Raw genomic sequence first — 27,381 nt, 5'->3', positions numbered from 1 at the left:
CCTTGGTATATTCTCAATTTAAATATGGGGTTTGTAACAAAGACGGGAGATAATATACTGCTATCTATCTGCAGGAGTCCACTTAAATGCAGTTCATCCTCTTAAGATTAACTTCTGTGGTGTATCTCTTGCTGCAGTGGGTGCATGAACAAGTCCAACTGGGCCTTTTGGTATAGCAGGAATTTTGGAATTGTCTAACCTTACAGGTGGGCACATTTTTATCCTGGCCAGCACATATTCTTCTTTTTCTTTACAACTATACTTCAATCATAGTGTTGTCTTGTTGAAACTTGGTATAGATTTTATACAAGCATCACACGCATTGAGGCACTTTGGCCCAGATTCACTAACCTGCCCGATCGGGCCCGATCCGGGCAGGTCCGACGAATTCAGGAAAGAAAAATATGCAGATGGGGGCTATCAGAAGAACGCCCCCATCTGCCTGCACAGATCGCTGTTGTACGATCCGCACGCATGCGCAGACCATCTACAGATGTAGATCTGTAGATGGTCTGCGCATGCCTGCCGGAGCCGCAATCTTTTTTCTACTTTTTACCAGACCTCTCGGCCGGCTTTTTTATTTTTCTTTTGCCCGTGGTTTTAACCCGCTAGAAGCCCGCGTGGATCGGATCGGGTACGGCCAGAAGGTTAGTGAATCAGGTTGGGGTCGTAAAGGGGTCGCAAATCCAATCGGAACATGATCGGGTTGTTTAGTGCTGCTTTATGACCTCATTGAATAGGAAGCACAAAAGAATGCAAAAAAAAAAAAAAAAAGTAAACTGAATGCACGAACAAGGTCTGAGAGATTGTTTTGATTGTGTTTGGAATGTCCTGTATCTTTTATTTATATTGTTTCACTAACGGGGACAGAGGAGTGGTGCATGCTTATTTATTCAACAGCAGCAAGACCATACAACAGGTTGCTTTGTTTTGATTTTCATTGTCTTTATTCATTTTGTGGGGCTTTATTTTGTCTTAGTCTGTACCTAATGTCAGCAGATAAATCCAGACAGTGGTAACTCCCAGAATATTAATAGACAACATGAACAAAGCCAGAGATCTGTCTGCCAAGTTTCTGCGGGTCACAGGAGCTTACAGTAGCATAATTGCATTTCTTGTATGTAATGTAATGTAATTTATTTCTTATATACCGCTACATCCGTTAGGTTCTAAGCGGTTTACAGAAAATATACATTAAGATTAGAAATAAGAAAGGTACTTGAAAAATTCCCTTACTGTCCCGAAGGCTCACAATCTAACTAAAGTACCTGGAGGGTAATAGAGAAGTGAAAAGTAGAGTTAGAGGAAAAATAAAAATAAAATAAACATTTTAACAAGACAGCATTGATCTAAATATTTTGGAAGGTAGAAGAGAGGAGAGAAAGGAATAGAAGCATGATGAAGTGATGAAGTGGAGCAAGTAAGTGTAGGAGGAGCGATTGATGTTTCCAGAAAGGGCTTCTTCAGGGAAGTGACTTGGCCGACAGTCCCAGGATGCCTATGTCTCCTCCCCTGAGATGTTCTCCCATCCATGCATTCCCTCCCAGACACACTGCCCGTGCCCCAGCCGCTCCAAGGAGGCTGCCCCAGATGAGGCCCACGGTGAATGCAGGATTCTCTCCTCTGCGGGAAAGCCGCCCAGAGCCGACAGTCGATCTTCTTAGCGGATTGCAGAGGGGGAAGAGTTCACACTCTTGGTAGTATCGGGTCTGTGTGCTCTCGGTGGTTGTGGTTGGTCTCGTTGCTGCTTAGGTGTAAAAGCAGTTGATCTCCACTGCTGCTGATATTTAAAAGCAGGCAGATTGATCTCTCCAATGGACTGCAGGGGGAGGAGTTAATACTCCTGGCAGGATCGGGTCTGTGGGCTCTTGGTGGTTGCGGTAGGTTTCGCTGTTGCTTGTATGTAAAAGCAGATTGATCTATCCAATGGAATGCTGGGGGAAGATCTTATATGTCTGGCTGGATCGTGGCAAAGGGTTCCCGGTAGTGGCGGCTGGTCCTATTGCTGCTTAGGTGTAAAAAAGTTGATCTTCTTATCGGATTGTAGGGGGGGCGGATCTCACATTCCTGGCAGGTTCGGGTCTGTGGGTTCTTGGTGGTTGCGGATGGACTCGCTGCTGCTTAGGTGTAAAAGCAGTTGTTTTCCCAATGCTGCTGATATTTAAAAGCAGGCAGATTGATCTCTCCAACAAATTGTATGGTGAAGAGCATACACGTCTGGCTGGATTGGGACAAAAGCTCTCGATAGTGGCGGCTGGTCTTGGTGCTGCTTAGGTGTAAAAGCAGTTGATCTCCTACTTCTGATGATATTTAAAAGCAAGTATATTGATTTTTCCAACGGAATGCTGGGGGAAGAGCTTACTTGTCTGGCTGGATTAGGGCAAAGGGCTCTCGGTAGTGGTGGTTGGTCCTGTTGCTGCTTAGGTGTAAAAAACAGTTGATCTTCCTAGTGGACTGCAGGAGGAGGTGGAGCTCACACTTTTGGCTGGATCGGGTCTGTGGGCTCTTGGTAGTTGCGGATAGTTCCGCTGCTGCTGAGGTGTAAAAGCAGTTGATTTCCCACTGTTGCTGATATTTATCTTCTTAGCATTTTGTTGGCTGTAAATTCAGAGTCATGAGCAGTATTTTTCAAAGTAAAGTAAAAGTAAAGATAAATTAATGTTTGAATACTTAGGTAAAAGTACAGTAAAAACACATTTAAAAAATGACTTAAGTAAAAGAAAAAAAAAATATTGCCCAAAATAATACTTTGAGAAAAAAGCAAAAGTACAACTACAATGAATGCAATTATGGTACTGTTAAAATGTTTACATAGTAACATAGTAGATGATGGCAGATAAAGACCCAAATGGTCCATCCAGTCTGCCCAACCTGATTCAATTTAAATTTTTTTATTTTTTCTTCTTACCTGTTTCAGAACAAGAATCCAAAGCTCTGCCCGGTCCTGTTCTTAGGTTCCAACTATTGAAGTCTCCGTCCATTCTCACTCCAGCCCATCTGCACCCTCCCAGCCATTTAAGCCCTCCCCAGCCCATCCTCAACCAAACGGCCATATGCAGTACAAACCGTGCAAGTCTGCCTAGTACTGGCCTTAGTTCTTCAATATTTACTATTATTTTATCATTCTAGATCCTCTGTGTTTATCCCATGCTTCTTTGAACTCCGTCACTGTTTTCCTCTCCACCACCTCTCTCGGGAGCGCATTCCAGGCATCCACCACCCTCTCCGTAAAATAGAAGGAGGAGGAAATTCATGGTCTTGTCATATATCACAAATAAGTGTGCACTCTTTATAAATAATCCACCTTTTTCACAAGAATGCACTGTCTTTCTGAAGAGTGCAGAATGTTTATGACATTACTCCCCCCCCCAAAAAAAAAAAAAAAATCCTAAATTAATCAAAATGAAATGAAAATTTCCAAAAACAAAGAAACAAAATGAGGATCTGGGGACTGCACACTGCTGGTGGAGTTAGTCTGACTGTAGAGTAGATAGTTAAGGCCCCGGGTGCTGGTACAGTGGAGATCTTAGCTTGGGGAGAAGAAGATGTATCTCAGTTACTGGGGCACATTGAAAACTTTCTTCAGCTACTGCAGGGGTGTCAAAGTCCCTCCTCGAGAGCCGCAATCCCAACAACTTTAGAGCTTTACAATTTAATCCACTTTGCATTTAGTAAAACTAAATATTGAAAATAACTCTCACGCATGCGAGTGTGATTGAGAGTCACTATTAAACCAGCTCAAAAGGCATTCAACATCTGCACTGGCAGGGAATGGAGTGTTGACTGTTAGAAGTTCCTTCAAATGAGACCAGGCTACAATATTATTGATGTTTTCTGACTGAGGTCATTATGCACAAAGCTCCAGCCACCCAGCTAAAAACCTTGCTGTGTTCAGAGCAATTTTGATTTTCCGGGGCTGGCTCAGCACAAGAAGCATGCAAATCATATGCATGCTATTTGTGCTGAGTAGCCCAGTAAAAGGGGGAGGAACTGAGCCTGGCACCTGCACAAAAGAACTAAGCGGCAGGCACAGCTCATTGCGCAGACTCAGTACAGTTCCCGATCGCTGGAGCTCCCAAGCAATTGATTGTTTTGTTTCACATGCACTATGGATGCAGCTATCAAGCATGTGTTGTACGAGTGTGTATCTTGAGCCTGATTCTGCATAGGACGCTCGGTCTCAGCAACTGCCTAAGCAGCTTTTGAGAATCATACACAGGCGTCTTATATAGAATCATATTTGTCCTGACGGACAGACGCTTAACCCCCATATAACCACCCTGATTCTCTAACCAGCATCCATGTCACAGATGCCGATTAGAGAATTATGTTGCCACTGAGCTAATCGCAAGGGAATCTCCCTGCCGTGATCAGTTTAGTGGTCGCAGCAATGAACTCATCCCCCCCTTGCGAAGTTGGCCAGCAGGAGGGATGCCCATTCCCTCCTTCCAGAAGGCCCCCCCCAAAAAAAAAATATCTGGGGCAGAAGGAGTGCCCAATTCCTCCTGCTGCAACGGTGAACCCTCCTGACACAGTCCAAGGAGTAGGGATGCCCACTCCCTCCTGACAGAACCCCCAACCCCCCCCCCCAACTGTCCATGGCAGAAGGAGTACCCAGTTCCTCCTGCTGCTCCTGACGCTCATAGGAACTCTATGAGCATTCAGTGCGCCAGAAGGAGCTAAAAAATGCTTTTGCAGTTTTGTAAAGGGGGGGAGGGTATGTTTTGCCATCTCTATTAGAAAATGGTTGCCTTGCTATTTTTTTTACAATATGATGTCTGAGAGTGTGGTGCAGGGGTTATAACTACAGCTTCAGTACCCTGTAGTTGTGGGATCAAGCCCATGCTGTCCCCCCTTGCCCCAGATACATTAGAGTTATTTGTTTATTTAAAAATTTATATCCTGCTACATCCACAATGAAACCTTCCGCCCAATGTGTGGCGGCATCCAAAAAAGCAAACAGGATGCTGGGAATTATTAAAAAAGGGATAGTTAACAAGACTAAGAATGTCATAATGCCCCTGTATCGCTCCATGGTGCAACCTCATCTGGAGTATTGGGTTCAGTTCTGGTCTCCTTATCTCAAGAAAGATATAGTGGTGCTAGAAAAGGTTCAAAGAAAAGCGACCAAGATGGTAAAGGGGATGGAACTCCTCTCGTATGAGGAAAGACTAAAACGGTTAGGGCTCTTCAGCTTGCAAAAGAGATGGCTAAAGGGAGATGTGATTGAAGTCTACAAAATCCTGAGTGGAGTAGAATGGGTACAAGTGGATCGATTTTTCACTCCGTCAAAAATTACAAAGACTAGGGGACACTCAATGAAGTTACAGGGAAGTTGGATGAGTGAACATGATTTGAAATTGAATGTTTACAAAACGTAGGTAATGGAGGTAAAAGGTCAAAGAGACAATTTAGAGTTTTTAAAAATGTGGTTGTTATAGGGGGGAAGCTGCTGGTAAAAAAGGAGATGACTGTCCTGGAAGTGTGCTTAGATAGCTGTTTGACAATGGAAAATCAAATATTAAAAATACATGCAACTTCAAATGCTTTATAGATTGAAGCCAATATTACCAACACACGATTTCCATACTGTGGTTCAGACGTTGATCCTGAGTAGGATAGATTATTGTAATTCACTATACAGAGGAGTTAGGGAAGTTGAGGGCTTTGCAAATGCTTATCAACTCTTCTGCAAGATTAATCACAGGGATTCGTAGGAGTACCCATATAACTCCTGTGTTGAAGAAACTTCACTGGTTACCTATGCAACTGGTTACCTATGCAAACTTTACTGGTTACCTAGCAAACTTCACTGGTTACCTATGCAGTTTAAGATTGTTGCAATTATACATCAGACATTGTATCATGCTTCCCCAAATATCTTACAATAACTTTTTTAGATCTATAAACCGAGAAGAGAGCTTAGAGATGTAAATGGGATGAAATTAAGTTTGGAAGGTAGAATGTTGACTATGCATGCTAGGATTGGAGCATCAATTATATCTGTGGCTGGCGTACAACTATGGAATGCCTTGACTGGTATTCTGCGGTTTTGTATGGGGAGGATGAATTTTAAGAAAATGCTGAAAATTCAATTGATTTCAGTTGATAATTGCCTTCTAGAATGTTTCTGACATCGAAGTATGATTTAAAGCTTGTTTGTACCTCTGAAATGATCGAATTTGTGTTCTTTCCCTATTATAACAGGGATGATTAACGATGTTGTGACTGATTAGTGGGGAGGTGGGATAAATTCTGATATGGTTATTAATAGAATTCTAAGTGTGGTATTTGAGTATATAAATGTTGTATTTACTGTTACACTTAATGTAAGTTTTGAAAAGAATAAAGAAATGGAAAAAAAATCCCAAAACTATGTTGTCTTGATACATCTATGTTATAAGTGATAATCGGAGGGAAACAAGATTCTATGTATGTCATATGGAAACCGCATAGTTGTATGCGGTATATACATTTTTAAATAAATAAAAATACTTTTAAAACCAATAGGAGGAAAATATTGCTGGTTTTTTGGGTTCCTTTCTACAGACTTTATGGAAGGAGTGGAGGAGAACAGGAAACATAAAACTTAGGCGACTTAAATAAGGTTATCATGGTAGAATCCAGACTTTCTGTTAGCACTTTGGATTTGATGTAAGTTATGATATATTTTGAAAAGTTCTGAAGTACAGTATTGGCTTTAACTTTCAAGATTTTTTAAATATACTTTAAGAGCATATTCGGGACTGGGGAAGACTGTATCAGCTTGTTGAATGGAATGCTGCACCGCCCACACTTATGAGCCATGTGGAAAAGCAGCACTTCCCTTCCTCATAAGCAAGTTCTCCTATTTTTAGGTCCACCGCTGTCACAATGATTTGCAGTGCAGCATTGAAACACCCCGATGAGTGATGCCTTACGTGTAAAGGTGGATTATTATCCTTTGACCAGCTCTAGTGTCCTGATTACCCTGAGCCATATCTTTGCAGCACGTGAGCCCTTCCCATATTCATTAGAATGCAAAAGGAAAGAGCAAGGTGTGCCCTGACACAACTTTTCAAAACAACTGGGGAGGGGAGGTGCTAAACTGATCACTAATTAACTCCTCCCTGGACAAAATGAAGGAGTTTGCTCAGTACTGGGTGTGTTCAAATACCCACTGCCTCTGTGCTCTGATATGACATCAAACTGGCATGGACTGTCTATCTGGCTCGAAGAAGGTGACCACCTCCGCAGCTGTCTTTCTTGATGTGTCAGCTTTCTGAAACAGAAGGAAAAATGAAATAAATTCAAGCTAGGAAGCACAATGAAAACAGAAGGCTCTCTCGATGACAGTATGGAGTGGCCCTTTGAGTAGGATAACAGACACTTGTTTTCCCTGGGTGACTGCAGGCAGAAGAAGAAAGCTGGTGGTCACAATATCCATTTCTTCTAGGTTTCCTGTCTAAATAATTCTATATAATCAGACACCTTTCAAGTAGACATCAAGGAGGAGACAATGGGCAATTCTGTGACTCCTTCTCCAGACAACCCATTCCCGCCACAATTCAAGTTTGTGAACGGACTATACCACTTCAATTTCTTGCAAAATTCACTTGCCTTCCGGAGGAAACCACTCAGCCCAAACCCCTACCAATCGGGTTTGAAAATCCAGTGTACAAAGACAAACTGCAGTCCTCACAGCATACTCTGAAGAAACCACAGCAAAATGACTGAAACATTGGTTACACTTACTTGGACAACAGCAACAATCTTAGGACAGGGTTAAGTGACTTGCCCAGAGTCACAAGGAGCTGCAGTGGGAATTGAATGTGATTCTCAGACCACTGCAGTAATCATTAGAAAATGCTATTTTTTTCACACTAGTTAGAAAAAAAAAATCTGCTTTATGGCCTTCCCTCAACTAATCTGAGGTAAAATGACCTGTTGTGTGGATTACCATATATACTCGAATATAAGTCGAGACATCCCATTCCCCCCCCCAAAAGGAGGTAAAATGGTTGACTCAAATATAGGTCCGGTGGCTTAATATTCAAGTGCCCTGCCCTGTCAGGTTCTGCACCCAGCCCCCTCCCTGCCTGGCACTGCACCCAGCCCCCTTCCTTCCCTCCCCTGCCAGGCACTGTACCCAGCCCCCTTCCCTGACAGGCACTGAACCCAGCCCCCTTCACTCCCTTCCCTGCCAGGCAGTGCACCTAGCCCCCTTCCTTCCCTCCCCTGTCAGGCACTGTACCCAGCCCCCTCCCCTGTCAGGCACTGTACCCAGCCCCCTTCCTGCCAGGCACTGTACCCAGCCCCCTTCCCTGCCAGGCAGTGCACCCAGTCCCCTTCCTTCCCTCCCCTGTCAGGCACTGTACTCAGCCCCCTTCCCTGACAGGCACTGAACCCAGCACCCTTCCCTGCCAGGCAGTGCACCTAGCCCCCTTCCTTCCCTCCCCTGTCAGGCACTGTACCCAGCCCACTTCCCTGACAGGCACTGAACCCAGCACCCTTCCCTTCCTTGCCAGGCAGTGCACCCAGTCCCCTTCCTTCCTTCCCTCCGCTGCCAGACTCTGCACCCAGCCCCCTCCCTCCTTCCCAGGCTCTGCATCATGCCCTCCCCCCTCCCTGCCTTGTCCTCCTACCTCCTCTGCCGATCCAGAGATGCAGTGGTTAGAAGTGAGCTTCCCAGCTCCTGCCCCGGTGCTAACCCAGTCGGTGGTGGCTGCCGTGAGATCCGGTTTCTTCTACCGCTGAGCAGCAACGAGCAGGAGCGCACTTAGGCGCTTCTGCTCGCTGCTGAGCGGCTTCTTTGACTGGAGTTAGGGCACAGCTGATTAGCTTTTAAAGGTCATCCTTTCAAATCACCATTCATTTATTTACATTTAGATTGTTTCACTATAAGAGGAGATTTGAAAACAAAGTGCTTCTCATTGAGGATAAGACCCCCGTAGGTGCAGGGTCTTGAATGAATAAATAGATTGAGCATCAAGGTCGCCTCTTTTGCTTCTCTTTGCTCAACCCTAATTTTAAGCCAAAGCACTGGACCAAAATGGTGTTCATGTTGTAGGGAAAGACAAAGGGACGAAGAGGTAGAGAGGGGCAGGGGACATTGACCCTTTAACTTTTGATGGTGATCGAGAGCAGCAGTGCCAAGTAAAGAGGCCGAAGATCTCCCCCTAAGAGGCATAGAAGACACATAAGGAGCAACAACGCCAAATAAGGGGCTAAGACGTTTTCTCCACACAGCAGGCGCGAGACCCTCAGAGTCGCGCGTCGGCCCTTTCTTCTTCCTGCGTTTGTTTCCGGACGAGCCCCTTTCAACGCGGCGCTGGCCGACAGGTTTTTTGTTGTTGTTTTTTTGGGGGGTGGGGGTGTTCCGCCGCTCGGGTTTCCCCCTTTTTCTCCGTCCTCCCTTATCCTCCTCCCATTCGGGCGGCTCGCGAGCCCAGCCGCTGTTACGTCCGCGTTGGAGGCCCCGCCTCCCCCTGCAGTCAGGTCCGCGGCGGCGGCAGAAGGGGAGCCGGAGGAGCGCGTTGCCAGCTGCCGCCGCGCGCGGCCTCGCGGGGAGCCGCCGCCTTCTTCTTCTTCTGTGGAGCTGGGGAGCGGGCTGACGCTTCCGGGTTGCCGTTTTGCCACGTCCCTTTCTTTGCCTCTTCTCGCCTGAATCGGCCCCGCTCCCCCGGAGGGAGGGGGGGGGGGGCACCACCATCGCCTATCAAGTAAGGCTGGGCTGACGGAGGCTGCTTCCTTCTAGTCAACTTGAGGTATTTCATCTGCCAGGCCGGTATTTGCTGTCTTTATCTGTTTTTAAGTCCCTTCTTCTAATTAGTATTTTATCTCTATCCCATGTATTAGCTCACCGCCTAGAACTTTTTCGGGATGGCGGTATAGAAGAATAAAATTATTATTATTATTATTATGCCTGGGTGACTTTGTGCTCTCCGCAGCTGTTAGCTATACTGTCAGGCTTTATTTTGGTTTGGCTCCTTTTTTTTTTTGTAGTGGGCGGCTGTTAATTAGTCCAGTGGTTCCCAACCCTGTCCTGGAGGAACACCAGGCCAATTGGGTTTTCAGGCTAGCCCTAATGAATATGCATGAAGCAAATTTGCATGCCTATCACTTCCGTCCTATGCAAATCTCTCTCATGCATATTCATTAGGGCTAGCCTGAAAACCCGATTGGCCTGGTGTTCCTCCAGGACAGGGTTGGGAATCACTGAATTAGTCATCGTTACTAGTTTTATTTTTACCTCTTGAGGTTTCCACTGAAACTAAGAATGCGATTATTTGGCTGCGTTTCTGAATCTGTATCGCAAAGGCTGAGAGAAGCCTGATCTTGTGGTGGTGTTTTTTTAAGGCTGCTGTATTGGACGCGACCCGCTCTTTCTTGCTACCTATTGGTCAGCTTTCCTGATTTCAGGTTGGGATGTTGTGACATTGACCTGCATCGCCTTTCTCTTACGTCGCCTTTCCTGTTAGGTGAAACGGAGGCGTATTTTCAGGGCTATCGAATGAAAACGCACGTATTTTAAAACTATGTGATATTATCTATAGGCAAACCTCTTAACATATTACATTTCACATTTATACAAATATTTGAAAGTTTGCTGCGCTTATTATACAATGTACATGTATGTGATTCATTTACGGCGCATTTGCAGTTTGCAAATCAATAAAGAATTAAAAACAAAACACTATGGGCTCCTTTTTTACAAAGCTGATGCCCGATGTCTACTTAAAGAACGTGCCTCTCACTGAGTGGCAGGAAGATAATTCAAGGCTTCCTCTGACGCTCAGCTGTTTGGGGCTTCACCTTGGATAGGCTGGGGCTCTTCTCTCTGGAAAAAAGGAGGCTCAGGGGAGATATGATAGAGACCTTCAAGATCATGAGGGGCATAGAGAGGGTGGATAGGGACAGATTCTTCAGACTGAAGGGGACAACAAGTACGAGGGGGCATTCGGAGAAACTGAAGGGAGATAGGTTCAAAACAAATGCAAGGAAGTTTTTTTTCACCCAAAGGGTCGTGGACACTTGGAATGCGCTACCGGAGGAAGTGATCAGGCAGAGTACGGTACAGGGATTCAAACAGGGATTGGACGGATTCCTGAGGGATAAAGGGATCGTGGGATACTGAGAGAGGTGCTGGGATGTAACACAGGTATAGAAAGCTAACCAGGTAATAAATAAGTATAGAAACCCAACAGGTCGTGCATGTGCAAGACCGGAGGGTTAGGACTACGATGGGAAGATAGGACTTAAATGAGAAACCAAGGTGGCAAGGGAGCACCTTCTGGTGATGCAGACAGGTCGTGACCTGTTTGGGCCGCCACGGGAGTGGACTGCCGGGCAGGATGGACCTATGGTCTGACCCGGCGGAGGCACTGCTTATGTTCTTATGTTTTCTTGAGCAGGTGGTAGTTTTTCAGCCAGTGCGGGGGTTAGCGCGTGATTAAAAGTCATGTGCGCTAAAGCCGCTAACGCGGCTTTGTGAAAGGAGCCCTATGTGATATTGTTTTGAACCTATATGACTTGCTCTGTTATTAGGGTCACAGCATTTTCTTAAGCCATTATTTAATATGCAGATAGAACTAAAGGTAAAATAATTATCTTTATTTGGTTTGGGTTCTTTCCTGTCCTATAAGAACTGTGGCATTTCTTTCTACAATTAACTGATTTTAAATTAAATGCTGTATACTAAGTCTAAAATAAACCATATTTCTATAATTGTAGCTAAATACGGCAGTCCAGGATAGAGTAGAATTGAGCAGTTGGCACCCACTCCTTCCCAGGCGGCAGTCTGACATGGCACAGCTGAAGAAAGTAAGAAAGCAGATGCAACTAGACTGGGGATTGCAGTCAGCAGTACTGGAAAAGACATAAGTAGAATCAGTCCCATAGCAGGTGATTGTCATAGAGGACACAGGGGTACAGTGAAGATAGGAAGAACTCTAGTTTGAGAAAGAGCAGCTGTGTGGGGTGGGGGTGGTAGTAGTAGTAGTGGTCGTGAGGACCAGATGCACAAAAATCATCAGGGTCGCTTGGGGGCCGAAAATTGTCCGATTTAAAAATGACAATTGTTGTTCAAACAATTTCACATGCAAACTAGTTTCCCAGCGTTCTGCCGCAATCCCATTCAATAAGTTGTCAGAGAAAGCGACAGACATATGCGCAGACCTGGCAGGTGAAGCCCCAAACAGCTGAGCGTCAGAGGAAGCCTTGAATTATCTTCCTGCCACTCAGTGAGAGGCACGTTCTTTAAGTAGACATCGGGCACCAGCGCATCTCCTCCTCGCCAGAAACATGATGGCAGATAAAGGCCACATGGCTTATCCAGTCTGTCCATCTGCAGTAACCAATATCTCTTCCTCTCTCTAGAAATTCCGCATCCTGTCTCTACCACCTCTCCTGGGAGGCTATTTCACGCATCTACTACCCATCTGCAGTAACCATTATCTCTTCCTCTCTCTAGAAATTCCACATCCTGTCTCTACCACCTCTTCTGGGAGGCTATTTCACGCATCTACTACCCTTTCTGTTAAAAAGTACCTTAGATTACTTCTGAGCCTACCACCTCTTAACTATATCCTATGCCCTCTCATTCCAGAGCTTCCTTTCAAATGAAAGACTCGACATATACATCACGGAGTTATTTAAACATCTGTCGTATCTCCCTTTTCCCGCCTTTCCTCCAAAGTATACAGATTGAGATCTTTAAGTCTGTTCCCATATGCCTTATGACGAAGACCACGCACAGTCTGCGTTTACACTGGTATAGTGGGTAAAGGAACTGCAGCACACTTTTTTTGTTTGACTATACTTTTTTAACACATGACCTTTTTTATGTGTGGGGGTTGTTGGGGGGGGGGGGTTGTGATATGCTTAGTTTTAAGCAGAATAGAAATAAATGTTAATAAATGGAGTGTGTATTGTGGTATTTTTTTTATACCTTTATCCCATTGCAGATAGGCTGTTTTCATTTTCTGTTAAAGGGAAAGGAGATGGAATTTGTTATACCACTTTACTTTTGCTTTGCATATTATATACATGTACTTATTTTGTACCTGGCAATGGAGGGTTAAGTGACCCGCCTGGAATTCCAAGGAGCTGCAGTGGGAATCAAACCTACTTCCTGTGGTTCTTAGGCTGCAGTTACTCTATTTTGGTAGCAAAGGACCAGGTCCACAGATACACAGATTCTTACTAATCTTTCTAATACACCATTAATTAATTCTTTCTATCCTATTTCAAATTTTATTGTTAACCGGTCAGATATTTGTTTTATGATCGGGATATTAAAAACCAATAAACTTGAAACTTGAAACTTGTATATTACTGGATGCAGGTTTAACTTTCTCTAACCATCTTTCCAAAGTAGTACCTCTTTTTAAGAACATAAGAATAGCCTTACTGGGTCAGACCAATGGTTCATTAAGCCTAGTAGCCCGTTCTCACGGTGGCCAATCCAGGTCACTAATACCTGGCCAAAACCAAGGAATAGCTATATTCCATGCTTCTGATTCATGTATATTTTTCAGAGTCTGATTTTGTACCAATTACTCTATGCATATGTTTTATCACATATGAATTATTGTAATGTGTTATTTGTTGGACTGTTCAACAAAAAGTTACTCCGACTTCAACATGTATGGAATGCTGCTGTGAGATTGTTAAAGAATCTTGGCACCTTTGACCATGTTTCTCCTCCCTTGGCTTCCAGGCAAGATGCAATTATATTTTGAAGGCCTTAGCATTGGCATTTAAAGTTTTTCATGCAATGATTCCAGGATATATATCTGAAAAATTGCCAATTTATACTCCTATACATCCCTTATGATCACAAAGGGAGAGAGGAATTTGAGTCCCTTCAGCAAAATCATTTAATGCCCCTTGGTGTGCCCCTTTGTGAACCACTATGTGAGCTATAAGGTGGATGAGTGATTGTTTTTATTTCTTTTAGTCCCTGTTTTGTATTTTAAAATTGTGCTTACTGTTTTAGTATAAAATGAGTTATATACCAATTGTTTTGGGAAGGGGAAATATGGGTAATTGACGGGATTTTGACTGTAATCATGTTGTTGGAAGAACAAATGCTGTAATAGAAATAGATATGTTTGATCAAAAAGTAATATAGAATAGCCAGGTACAAGTAGGATTAAAGAATGTTAGATCTATAAGGGATAAAGTAATGATAGTCCACGATACGTTAGATGTTGAGAAATTTGACATGCCTTTCTTGTGCAGCAATGTTATTCTAAGGCAAGCATGTCAAACTCGTGGCCCATGGGCCACATGCCACCCACAACAAACATCTTTGCAGCCCAGCCAATGTAATCCAATAAGTCATAACCAGAGTCACAAAATTTCTCTCCCAATCCATCGGCGCCGAGCAGTCTCCTATCTAAGCCAGTTGCCATACAAGTATAAATAGTTGCTTATTCTTATTAAGTACAATGATGTGGACGCCTTTGGTACCCAAGAGAAGTTCGCGCTTCTAGTCATAATGCACCATTTCTCCACACTAATGCTAGCAGTGAATCATACGATAATAATACCTACCACGCCGTTTTTGTTCAGTTGCCGAATGGTTCGGGTAACGGCGGAAGAAGGCTCTTCCAGAGATGCAAAATGATGTCCACGCGTAGGTTGTTTCAACTTTGGAAAAAGGTCAAAATATGGTGGACTCATGTCTGGACTGTAGGGAGCATGAGGTAACACCTCCCATCCATATTCGCGTAGTTTTTCAATGACAAGTGGAGTGCTCCATTTTCCCCACGACCAAAAAAATTTTGATGAGCTCAATCAAAAGTCAAAAAATTATGATTTTTGCTTATGATCATGAAGGCATCATCATCACAGACAAAGTTCCATGTGGAAGAAGTGTCACAGCAGTGTATTATCGTGATATTTTTGCAAAAAATGCACAGAAAAATGCACAAAACTCGACTTCAGTTGCTCTTGGCTGGGCCACTCATTCTTCACAACAACGCTCACCTGAACATAGGGAATATTGTCATTGAAAAACTACACAAATACGGCTGGAGGCGTTACCTTATGCTCCCTACAGTCCAGACATGAGTCCACCAGACTTTGACCTTTTTCCAAAGTTGAAACAACCTACGCGTGGACATCGTTTTGCATCTCTGGAAGAGCCTTCTTCCGCCGTTACCCGAACCATTCGACAACTGAACAAAAACGGTGTCTTGGATGGAATAATGAAGCTTTCCGGACGTAGGGAGGGACTTGGTCATTGCAAAGCAGGGAGACTATATTGAAGGATTGTAAAGAAATATTTGAAAAAAAACCAAAAACATGTAAATTAAAAAAATTAGTGTGCATTATTTATGAAATGACCCTCATATTTACGTTACACTTATTAATTGGTGCAATTATTCTGTGTCTGGTAAGTTTAATATTTAATAAAAGATATTGATTTTTTTTAATTGAAATGTTTTATTTTTTGTGTGTTAACGATTACTCATTTATTTAAGCTCTTTGTATTCAGTATGTTTTTATCGAAACCAAGTGGTAGTAAAACTAAATGAAAAATTGCTGATCAACATATTTCCTCATAGTATCATGCTTCTAAAAAATTTGGGGGTCACTATTAAGAGGAGCTCTAATAATTTAAACATCAGTACCAGCTAAGAACATCTCCCAGTTGGTTGCATTTGCAATTATCCAAGTAAAGGTTTGCATTTTCCTTCTCCTTGATCATTTATCATTATGAGTGGATAAGTATATAGATAGCATTCTCAAATCTATACCCATGCTTCTCCTTTTTCCTTCATTATCCATGTCTCTAATGCAGTTTCTCAATCCTGTTCTCGCCACTACCCCCTACATCAGTGGTCTCGAACTCAAACCTTTTGCAGGGCCACATTTTGGATTTGTAGGTACTTGGAGGACCTCAGAAAAAATAGTTAATGTCTTATTAAAGAAATGACAATTTTGCATGAGGTAAAACCCTTTATAGTTTATAAATCTTTCCTTTTGGCTAAGTCTTAATAATAATATTGTAATTTATAGCTAAAGAGACATATGATCAATAAACTGTTTTACTTTACTTTTGTGATTATGATAAACATACCGAGGGCCTCAAAGTAGTACCTGGTGGGCTGCATGTAGTCCCCAGGCTGCGAGTTTGAGACCACTGCCCTACATCTTCCACAAAAGGGATTAAATTCTGCAAAGAGGGTTCTAGATAGTACAGTTAAGTCTGAACTGGGATTAGCCAGATTCCTAAACACCAGATCAGCTAGTAATGTGAAGCAGGAAAAGATAATAAAGCAGGAAAGAGACTTGGGAGTATTGGTTGACAAGTCAATGAAGCCGTGGTGGCGGCGAAAAGGGCAAACAGAATGCTAGGAATGATTAAGAAGAGAATCACAAACAGATTGGAGAAGATTATCATGCCGCTGTACCGGGCCATGGTACACCCCCACCTGGAATATTGCAGCCAGGACTGGTCGCCATACATGAAGAAGGACATAGTACTACTCAAAAGGGTCCAGAGAAGAGCAACTAAAATGGTTAAAGGGCTGGAGGAGTTGCTGTATAGTGAGAGATTAGAGAAACCAGGCTCTTCTTCCTTGAAAAGAGGGGACATGATCGAAACATTCAAGATAATGAAGGGAATAGACTTAGTAGATAAAGACAGGTTGTTCACCTTCTCCAAGATAGAGAGAACGAGAGGGCACTCTCTAAAGTTAAAGGGGGATAGATTCTGTACAAACGTAAGGAAGTTCTTCTTTACCCAGAGAGTGGTAGAAATCTGGAACGCTCTTCCGGAGGCTGTTATAGGGAAAACACTCTCCAGGGATTCAAGACAAAGTTACTCAAGTTCCTGCTAAACCAGAATATACGCAGGTAAGGCTAGACTCAGTTAGGGCACTGGTCTTTGACCTAAGGGCCGCCGTGAGAGCGGACTGCTGGGCATGATGGACCACTGGTCTGACCCAGCAGTGGCAATTCTTATGTTCTTAAAAGACCACACCAGAGAGCCTTCAAAGCCTTGCCCCTTGAACTTCAGTGACTAAAAACGTATCTGTACTATATGTAAAAGTCTAGGTTTCACTGGTTTTTAAACGAGTTGCTTCGAAAAATACTAGAACGCTTTAAAGCTCGCCTCCATATTCTGCATACTTTGGATTCAAGAGGATTTGCTTCAGTTGATTTCTGTATGGTTTTATAACATCTCAGAATCCGCTTAAAAAGCGCATTCTTGAGGGGGAGGCTCATGGATGGCATCTCCAAAGCTCTGAGTGCTGCGGCTTCCTCTTTGGCAGCTCTCCGGATGCTATCCTGACTTGTGTGCCTCCCCCGTATGGCTCCTGTCCATGGCTTGTGCCTCTCTTGCTCTCCTTTTGTGGGTATCCACACCTCCTGGTGTCCGTGTCTGCGCACCCATCCATTTCCCCCTTGAGCCATGTCCATGCATCTCTCTCTTGTCTCTCACATGCCTCTCTTTTCCCATTTTGGGCAGGTGTTCCCAGGACGCTCTCGTGCTCGCTCTCTTTCTCCCCATAAGCACATATTTACTGCCATCGTGAAGAAATTTTCAAGCTGGTATAAGGCAAAAATAGGCCGAACACAAGCAATAAACAATTAAAGCCCTTAAAAAATATTCAACTGAACTAACAGTACACATTAGCATAATGTCAACACAATACACATTTAAACAGCTTAATGGCCAGCATAGGGTGAAAGCGGAGGTGGAATGTATAGACAGATAATAAAGCATAACAGGAGTTAGAAAATAAAGGTGATTAATGAAGAAAAAAATTGCACATGAAGTCAGGAAAGTACATGAATATGATTTCAGCTAGGGTAGACATGAATAAGCATGTGTACAGTGTAGCCGGTTTTAGTCCTTGAGTGTGACTAGGTAGTTGATTTCTTCTTCCTTTAAAGGCTTAGGGAAGAACCATGATTTCATCTGCCTCCTGACGAAGAGAGAGTCTTGAATAAGGCAAAGTTTTTCTGGGAGTGTGTTTCAAAGTGTGGGGAAGACCATCGCAAGCTAATAGTCTGCCAAGAAACCTTCATGAACGGCGGCCTTCAAAAGTCATTTGTAATTTGTGTGCAAGGGGACTGCTTTTATCAGGTTTTTTTTTCTCTTCATTTGAGCTGTCTTCAGACTTTTGTGTCATCCGCAAATAAACATTTTCTTCTTTCCAAGTCCCTCTGTATTGTCACTAATAAAGATGATGAAAAAAGCAAAAAAAAATTTAAAAAGACGTATCGGATGCTTCAACTGAGAGCTCTCTTCCCCATCCCCAATCAATTCTTTTCCATCTCTGTTCCATTCCCATCATATTGATATCGTCCCTTCTCCAGCCTATTGGTATCGTTTTATTCTCCATCTGCATATCCAACCAGCATTTGAGAGATTGAGCATAGGAGAAGCTGGTACAGGTTTTCCACTGCCAAATCGAGGATTGGAATGTACCAAAAGAAGCTATTGGAGCCCTAGAATGAGGCTTGGAATGCAGTGAATGAGTCTATTGAAGCACCAGATCCACTTCTGCTTAGAACACAAGCCTTTGCCATTCTGCAGATATAATAAATACATTTGCTCTAAGCTATCTCATTTAAATGTATTTGCCAAAAGATCAATCTGAAGTAGTTTGGGCCTTTAAGAAATTGAATCTGCTAAAAAATAGTGTGCAAGGGGACATAATCTGGTTGACATATACTTATATCCCTTTCTGTCTCCATTCACTTTAGATAAATCCCCTCCCATCCCTGTGGTATTAATGATTTATTTTGTTGCCAAAGCTGTGTATTTAATGTGGACACCTTGACTCAGGAGCCTAGTAATCCATGCCAAGGGCATCAGTTTAATACTTAGGAAAGAGCAATCCCTTTTGAGTCACAAGTTCTGCTTTCATTTAGATTTGATAATTTAGTGAATTTTCTTTGAAGATCAATCTGAATAGTATAGTAGTCTCTTTAAAACAAAAAGCCTTCTGTTGGGAGAGGACCTTGCTTGCTAATGATAATTTCTGTGGGCACAACCTACAGAGTCACTTGTTAATGCATATATACAGAATGAATCATTATTCATTAAACTGGAGTTTGCTCATGAGTAAAGTAAGCCACATGGCCCGAGATTTCTCTGAGTAATTTATAGTAAGTTTGTTTTAACGATACTGTATTTGAATTGCATATTTGAATGTTTAATATCTTAGATTTTAGTATAGACATGTTAAGCGCATGCAGCTCTTAAACACAGTACAGTACTTCTTCAGTTTTATATATTTAGATAGAGTAAAATTTGAGTAAGCATAAACCCTTAGTGAGTGGTGTAGGTTTTGTAATGAAGGTCATGGAAATAGTTATCGTTTTCATTTGCATGATAGAATAGTAGGTGCTTTTTTGCCTGCTTGCCATTTTTCTTTCCTTGTCATAAGTGTTGTTTTCTCTCTTTCCATGTCAAGCTAAGCTATTACATTTATTGATACAGTAAGTGCCCTAGATATGACTCAGTTTCAAATTTATTTAAAATTTGATTAAAAAAAACGCTTATAAAAAGAATTTCTAAGCAAAGTATATAGAAATGGGGAATACCAAACAATTAAAGTTAAAACAGACTTAGGATGAAACAATGAGATCCAAGATGGCCGCGACTGTTTGACTGCGGGAGAGACGCGCTCAAAAGTTTTCCCCAGTCTTATCTTGTATTTGTCAAATGCCAAAGAGGAGGGGTAAGAGTGCTGTTGGAGCCTCACAGTGCCCGGAGACCCCTCCTCTGGTAACGATAGATGAATTTTTGAGGCACCTGCAGCAGGAGCAAACAATGCTGGGGAATTGCCTGCTGGAGGTCCCGGCAGTGAATGATGCCGTAGTGAACCTTCCTGGGCTGGAAGTGACTCTGAGCCCCGATGCCAGGACTCCGCCTCCACAGCTGCAGGAAGCCAGCTCACCTAAGGAAGACAGTCTATCCGAAGAGGTAGACTCTCTTTCCTGGGAGGCTTCACTGAGCCAGGCTTCGGAAGATACAGAGCCTGCGGTGGAAACAGCACTGGAACAGACAGAAGAACAAGGTGGAAGGGAGAGAAGCCTTGTGACTGGGGAAATTCAGTCAATACAGCCAGGTACTTTTGTTTTTTTTCAAAGCCCAACAATGTTACCCTGGATTCTTTTGGGGACTTAGTTGCAAGCTTGGGGCAGTTACTATTTCCACAAATAAAAGAATTGGAAAAAAGAGTATTGGAGCATAAGGAAGAATTTAAAAGTTTTGAACAGGACACTTCCATAATGAAAATTAAGGTGGAAAAAATTGAAAAGGAGTTGTTAGAAGTGAAACAAGTACAGATTGCCCTAATTAGGGATAATACTAATTTGAGAAGGAAAGTTGAAAACCTTGAAAATAATTCTTGCTCTAGTAATCTTAAGATTATTGAACTTTCCAAAAACTTCAACAATCTCAGCGAAGGAAATGTTAAAAAAATATCTTATTGAAATATTGAACATCTCTGAAGATATGCTTCCTCCTTTTGCACAAGCATTTTATCTTCCGACAAAAGTACAAGAAGAGTCCTTTCCGCAAGTACAAAACCAGGATTTACAAATGGATGTAACGGCAATCTTGGAAACATCATTAAAGGACTTAGTAAAACCTGCTACTCTTATACTTAACGGTGGTTTTATCACCTGACAGAGATTGGTTATTGAAGCTGTTTTTTTAAAAACAGACATAAAGAATTTTTGGGACTAAAGATACAGATGTTCCCAGACGTGACCAAGGACATCCAAAAACGTAGACGACAGTTCTTGCTCCTTAGACCAGGGGTAACAATGATGGGAGTTGTCTTTCTTTTGCGATACCCTTGCAAATGTATTGTCAAATATAGATCTAATACATACGTATTCTTTGAACCATCACAGTTAACAGGGTTCCTCACCATGAAACGCCTTGAAGGGGTTAATGTAACAACAATGACTTAAAGTAATTAGAAATACTCCTACCACCACAGTTAGATATTTTGCTTTTCTTCTTAAATATGATGTGATTTATTATTTATATCACTCTTTAGAATTCTTGGATCAATTATTTGGGATTAATAGTATTGATTAAGAACAGTATTTGTCATATTTTCATTTTGCTTAAATGTATCATTTTTGAATTTCTTAATATTCTGTACAAGAAGTGCGATGGTGGCCGGCTTTAGCGGGAAGGGAAGGGGGAGGGGCCGAACAGAGCAGGCCAGATCACAGGGAGGAGCCGAAAGGAGCAGGACAGCTCAAGTAAGAGAAGGGAATTGCTTCACAGGGACCTGGAGGGGAAGGGAAATATCACTGCTGCTTCTGCAAAGGAAAGTGGGGGGTGGGGGAGAGAAGGGAATGGGGGGTGGGGGAAAATGCTGCTACTACTTCACAGGGACCTGGAGGGGAAGGGAAATACCGCTGCTGCTTCTGCAAAGGAAAGTGGGGGGGGGAGAGAAGGGAATGGGGGAGTGGGGGAAAATGCTGCTACTACTTCACAGGGACCTGGAGGGGAAGGGAAATATCACTGCTGCTTCTGCAAAGGAAAGTGGGGGGGGGGAGAGAAGGGAATGGGGGGTGGGGGAAAATGCTGCTACTACTTCACAGGGACCTGGAGGGGAAGGGAAATACCGCTGCTGCTTCTGCAAAAGAAAGTGGGGGGGGGGGGAGAGAGACAGAAAGAAAGACAGACAGACAAATGGTGCCAGGGAGAGAGAGAGAGAAAAATAGCAGGAGGGAGAGAGACAGAAAGAAAGGAAGAAAGAGACAGGAGCAGGGAGTGAGACATAAATAAAGAAAGACAGACAGGCAGGCATATATTCTAGCACCCGTTAATGTAACGGGCTTAAACACTAGTATATATATATATATATATTTTTTTTTTAAAATATATATATATACACACACACACACACACAAATAAGCAGAAAATCACAATGAATAAAATGCCAAATATATGCATAAATAGTGTAACAAAACCAAAATGAGGACCAAACTCAATTAAACATAGAAACGCCATAAGCATTTCTAAAATCTGGCCACATGATAAATGAGAGAATCCAAGGTAAAGCCACAGGGTAACATAATCAAAATGAAAGTGTGAAATATGCGCTAAACAGCAGGAAAGGCAATGAAACCAGATACAGCAGTGAGTAAGATAGAATAGACGATGATGCCAGAACAAACCCCCCCCCCAAAAAAATTAGACACTGGGACAAACCAAAACAACTGAAGCACCGAATACGACCAAAATAGAGACGTGCTGGTAGCAAACGGAAAGAGAAGCGTGAACCAGAGCAGAGAATAAAACAAGACATTAGGGGAAAATAAAAGGGATTTACCCGATTAAACACTCCATTCAACGTGAAGCATTTTCTTCGGTCGTGCCACCGTTTCTGAATCAGATCTTCTCCTCTTCCTCTCAGTTGCCAGTATCAGGGCATTTGGGGGACTCGGGCAGCTCACCAAATATAGGCTGACTTCCTGCTCTAGCCTTGCATATGACACTGCCTGACCAATCAGCTTCAACGTAGTGAGCTCAGCTCTTAGCCACACTGAACGCCTACATGCTGAGCTCACTGCTCAGTATGGCTGTTCCTGCTGCGGTGCTGAACCTGGACCAGTCTCAACTTGAAAATTTCAACAGTCAACATTAGGTAGGCCTCGGAATGGGAACCCCGGATACATCCCCTTGGGAATCCCGTCGGCCTCAGAGGGGTCCCCGTGAGAGTCCTGTGGGCCTGGGAGGGGTCCCCGTGGGAGTTCCGTTGACTTTGGCGATCCCTGTTTCCGTGCAGACCTCTAGTCTGAAGTTGGCTGCAGAGGAGAAGGGTACAGATAAAAGAGACTTACCTGATGAGCAGAGTAATTGGTGGGAGGGGGAGGGGGCAGGGGAGAGAGGAGAGATAACTCTGGAGCTGTGGAGTGAATACACTTGTATGTAGAGAATGACATGGGGACAAATTTTTCTCCATCCCTGCGGGAACTCAAATTCCCCGTCCCATCCCCATGAATTTTTTCGCTATCCCTGACCCTACCCCATTCCTGGGTTCTGCCTTAACCGCGCATGCCTTGAACACCTATAATTTTAAAGTACTTGAGGCTTGTGCTGATGAGGATAGAGCTTGCAGAAATGGGGCAGGGATGGGAAAATGAGTTCCCATAGGGATGAGGAACATTTTGTCCCCTTGTCATTCTCTTCTTGTATGTCAATAAGAGGAGTTTGAATTGTATGTGGAAACAGATAGGGTGCCAATTAAGTGACCTGAGGAGAGGGGTAATTTGGGCATAGTGACATTGGTGGATTCTGCAATTTGCAGAATTGTGCTTAGTAGTGCCTAATTTAAAACTTGGGTGTCTATAATGTAGACCTTTAAAACCCTGGCCTACATTACAGGTGCCCGAGTCCTTTAGAGAATCGTGCCTAGTGGTGCCTAATTCTTTCTCCATCCCTAAAAAACACGCCTACACAGGGCAGTCGCAATTTGTCAATGGAATCTGTAAAAAAAAATCAACATTTATTTTTATTTATTTATATTTATTTAAAAAAATGTATGATTCGCAAACATCCAACAATTCTGAGCAAGTTACAATAAAGAAACATAATTAAAACAAATATCACAAACAAATGTAAACAATACATATTAAAAGTAATTATACTATAAGCACTCATTGTATGAATAATTCAAACTCAGTCTTAAACAACATAGTTTTAACCATTTTCTTGAATTGAAGTAGTCTGAAAGCACACTTTATTTCCCATGGCAACATCATTGAAAATGAGAGATATGAGGTATGCAGGAGCCATTGCAGTTGTTCCAGCCTCATGCTTTTGCCATTTTAGTAGGCTGTTTTGAGCCGCAAAATCCAAATATATGTACCACTATTCAGCATAACAGTGTCCTCCAGAAAGTTTCTTACTATAGCTTCATAATTCTATTGTATCAGAACAGCATTTTATAATGGCTAAGTTGACACCATAGCTTAACAAAATGCTCATTCTGTACCAGGACTAATTTGCCATATACACTAACTAAATCAGTCCCTTGTATAAGAACATAAGAACATAAGCAGTGCCTCCGCTGGGTCAGACCACAGGTCCATCCCGCCCAGCAGTCCGCTCCCGCGGCGGCCCAAAACAGGTCAAGACCTGTCTGAATCATCAGAAGGGGCTCCCTTGCCACCTTGGTTTCCCATTTAAGTCCTGCCTTCCTATCGAAGTCCTAGCCCTCCGGTCTTGCACATGCACGACCAGGTTAGTTAATACTCATTACCTGATTTACTTCCTATACTTGTGTTACCTCCCAGCTCCTCCCTCAGTATCCCACGATCCCTTTATCCCTCAGGAATCCATCCAATCCCTGTTTGAATCCTTGTACCGTATTCTGTCTGATCACTTCCTCCGGTAGCGCATTCCAAGTGTCCACTACCCTTTGGGTGAAAAAAAACTTCCTTGCATTTGTTTTGAACCTATCTCCCTTCAGTTTCTCAGAATGTCCCCTCGTATTTGCTGTCCCCTTCAGTCTAAAGAATCTGTCCCTATCCACCTTCTCTATGCCCCTCATGATCTTGAAAGTCTCTATCATATCTCCCCTGAGCCTCCTTTTCTCCAGAGAGAAGAGCCCCAGCCTATCCAGCCTCTCGGCATATGAGCAGTGTTCCAGCCCTCTTACCAATTTCGTTGCTCTCCTTTGGACTCTCTCAAGTACCGCCATGTCCTTCCTGAGGTGCGGCGACCAATACTGAACGCAGTACTCCAGATGTGGACGTACCATCGCTCGATACAAAGGCATGATGACTTCCCGTGTTCTGGTTGCTATGCCCTTCTTTATGATGCCCAGCATCCTGTTGGCTTTTTTCGAGGCTGCTGCGCACTGTGCAGATGGCTTCAGTGATGCATCCACCAGCACACCCAAGTCTCTCTCGAGTCTGCTGTCTCCCAACAATACCCCCCCTAATTTGTAGCTGAACAACGGGTTCTTTTTCCCTATATGCATGACCTTGCATTTGTCCACGTTGAAGCGCATTTGCCATTTGTTTGCCCATTTGTTTAACTGTATAAACAACTTGCCTTGAGTTAGCCTCTTATCTGTTTATCCCAGTGCATGCTATACCACCTGTCTTGTCCCCATCTAATATCTGCATTTGACCCCTTGGTTATAGAATAAGCTGTTTTATAGAAAACATTAGCGGCATATCGCTTCATCATACGTATTATGTTTCCCTTTTAGTATGTATTAATTACTGTATATCTCTCCTTTGAATATCAGTACTGTTAATAAGTATAGTTTTGAAACTGTTTCATGGCAGTCCTATTAATACGTTTCAGTTTACTGAAACATAGAAATATGCTGGAAGATAAAGGCCAAATGGCTCTCCAGTCTGCCCATCCACAATCTTCTCCTCTCTCTAAGAGATCCCAAGTGCCTGACCCATGCTTTCTTGAATTCAGACACAGCCTCTTTCTCCACCACCTTTTCCAGGAGACTGTTTCACGCATCTACCATCCTTTCTGTAAAAAAGTATTTCCTTAGATTACTCCTGAGCATATCACCTCTTAACTTCATCCTATGCCCTCTCATTCCAGAGCTTCCTTTCAAATGAAAGAGACTTGACTCATGTTCATTTACGCTAAGTAGGTATTAGAGAATGACACAGTGACAAATTTGTCCCTGTCCGCACAGGAACTCATTTTTCCGTCCTGGTGGATTCTTTTCCTGCCCTTGCCCCATTCCTGCAAGCTCTGTCCCCATCTGCACAAGCCTCAAACATTGAAAATCATAGGTGTTCAAGGCTTGTGCGGTTAAGGCAGAGGTCTCACCAAAATCTTATGCAGGGGCATCAATACCTCCTTTTTCCTACTGGCCATACCTCTTCCTGTGTACCCTAGCATCCTTCTAGCTTTTGCCACCACCTTTTTAACCTGTTTGGCCACCTTAAGATCATAGATTCCCTATGAAAATCTCAACTTTTCATTAAGTTGATTAAAAGATTATAGTTTAATTAATTTATTTAATGAAAAGTTGAGATTTTCATAGGGAATCTAAAATCAGTGTCTCTTTTTGATCTTTTGAAAATGGTTCTCAATTTTTGTATATTTTGTCAATTCAGTACCATTTGAAATTTGTATTGTTTTGTTTCACCTTAAGATCATCAAATCAAATGATAAGGGGATCTCTTCCACTACTTCAGGAACAGTGCTGGAAAAGTTAATGCCTGAAATATATTGGATCTGATTGATTTGAACAAGATATGAACCCTCATATCAACCTTTCAGAGAGATCTCTATTGTATAGGATCTTAGGATGTTTCTAATAAATTCTTTTTTTTATCAGTTATCTTTCTGATGGTACTAGAATGTTTTGCAATATATTTGTGTGCTTTTCATTAAAAACCAATGCCAAAATAAGACTTAATAAATGTGCAATACTTTGCAATTGCTATAATGGAAGGATCGAAGCACTTATCTGAAACTTGATCAATGGCCAGCATCCAAAAATGGCTGACACATTCACAAAAAGTGCCTACTATCCAATTTAAGCTGCTCAACAAGTCTTCCCCCTATAAATAAAGCGCCAGAGTACACAGGTTACATAAAAGAAGTACTACTCAGGACTCAGATGGCAACTTCATTAATAAAGTGGCTGTATTCCAGGCATTGTGCATAAACTCTGAACGGCTCAGAGTAATGAAAGGAAATATTTCTTTACAAAAAAGGTGGTGGCTGCATAGAACGGCCTCCCTTTGAAAATGGTAAAGAAAGCATGGACAATGCACAAAGGATCTCTAAGGGAGAGAACAGATTGTACAGTTTAGCAGTTGGTATGAATAAACTACACTGCATAGGTTGCATGGTCTCGTTGATTTTGTTTACCGGTATTTTTTCAATTTTCTATACTGTTCTCCCAGGGGAGCTCAGAACAGTTTACATGAATTTATTCAGGTACTCAAAAGCCTTTTTCACTGTCTGTCCCAGTGGGCTCATAATCTATCTAATGCACCTGGGCCTAAGGGGGGATTAAGTGACTTGCCCAGGGTCACAAGGAGAAGTGTGGGATGAACACAGGATCTAGAATCAGAAAATATTAGTAAATATTGAAGAACTAAGGCCAGCACTGGGCAGACTTGCCCGGTATGTGTCTATATATGGCCTTTTGGTTGAGGATGGGCTGGGGAGGGCTTCAGTGGCTGGGAGGGTATGGATGGGCTGGAGAGAGCTTTGACGGAGACTTCAGTAGTTGGAACCTAAGCACAATAGAGAGCTTTGGATTCTTGCCCAGAAATAGCTAAGAAGAAAAAAATTAAATTGAATCAGGTTGGGCAGACTGGATAGACCATGCTGGCCTTTATCTGCTGTCATCTACTGTGTTACTATGTGATTTTGACTGTAAATTACTGTGTTTTGTTATGGAG

General features: G+C 42.7%; 2 protein-coding genes across 5 annotated transcripts in view; one reads left to right on the top strand and one right to left on the bottom strand.

Annotated features, from left to right (window-relative positions):
* Positions 1-8,949, bottom strand: part of TDRD1 (tudor domain containing 1) — a 613,801-nt gene extending 604,852 nt beyond the window's left edge. The window contains exons 1-2 of the mRNA XM_033943145.1: positions 8,625-8,949; positions 7,161-7,261 (exon numbers count right to left, since the gene is read on the bottom strand). The gene's annotated coding sequence lies outside the window, so the exon portion shown is untranslated. The remainder of the gene's footprint in view (positions 1-7,160; positions 7,262-8,624) is intronic.
* A 621-nt stretch (positions 8,950-9,570) lies between these two features.
* CCDC186 (coiled-coil domain containing 186) overlaps positions 9,571-27,381 on the top strand; it is a 224,493-nt gene continuing 206,682 nt past the window's right edge. For 2 of the 4 annotated variants that reach the window (XM_033943154.1, XM_033943149.1), the window contains exon 1: positions 9,613-9,746. The gene's annotated coding sequence lies outside the window, so the exon portion shown is untranslated. Of the gene's footprint in view, positions 9,747-27,381 lie in introns of all 4 variants that reach the window. The other 2 variants (XM_033943150.1, XM_033943153.1) reach the window with 2 other exon arrangements.

The sequence above is a fragment of the Geotrypetes seraphini genome, chromosome 4, assembly GCF_902459505.1.
Source record: "Geotrypetes seraphini chromosome 4, aGeoSer1.1, whole genome shotgun sequence".
Classification (NCBI taxonomy): Eukaryota; Metazoa; Chordata; class Amphibia; order Gymnophiona; family Dermophiidae; genus Geotrypetes; species Geotrypetes seraphini.
Note: the sequence above shows the minus strand (reverse complement) of the source record. Positions and strands in the feature narration are given on the sequence as shown.